The sequence below is a fragment of the Neophocaena asiaeorientalis genome, unplaced genomic scaffold (assembly GCF_003031525.2).
Source record: "Neophocaena asiaeorientalis asiaeorientalis breed wild unplaced genomic scaffold, Neophocaena_asiaeorientalis_V1.1 scaffold150, whole genome shotgun sequence".
Taxonomy (NCBI): Eukaryota; Metazoa; Chordata; class Mammalia; order Artiodactyla; family Phocoenidae; genus Neophocaena; species Neophocaena asiaeorientalis.
In genome coordinates, this window is record NW_020176571.1 from 8,802,922 (window position 1) to 8,803,491 (window position 570).

Genomic DNA, 570 nt, shown 5'->3' on the forward strand with positions numbered 1-570 from the left:
CTGCACGCTCATGCTTCCCAGCTTTCCCGAGAGAGAAGAAAGAAAGGGGCCCGTCAAGGCTCCGCGCGCGCCGCCGCCGCCGCCGCTGCCGCCCTCTCTATCGCGCCGCTCCGCCCGGGGCTCGCGCGACGCCAGCGTCTGCTTCCATGCCGCCGCCTCCTCCCCCGGCGCCCCGCTTCCCCCGCGCAGCTCCTCATTCAGCCTCTTCCTCTCACGCAGCGGCGCAGGGATATACCTCCCGCCGCCTGCACGAGTCGCCGCCGAGGTCTCCCTGCGCGCGGGCGAGCCCCCTCCCTCGGCGCCGCCTCCCGGGCACTCCAGAAAAGGAGAGTGGGCCGTGCGCACGGCCTCGGCTGGGAGACCCCGGGAGACCTGCGGGGCGAGCAGAGGCGGGCGGGAGGGGAAAGGCCGCCCGGCGGCGCATTCCAATGGGATTCTTTCCCGGGCCGGCCCCTTCGGCCCTCCCCGCGGAGGGCGTGAAGCGACGTCGAACAACATCGGAGACGGCGTGGTCGGGACTACTTTCTGCGGCTCGGCCCGGCCGCCGCCTGCGCGGGTCTTTGTGCGGCC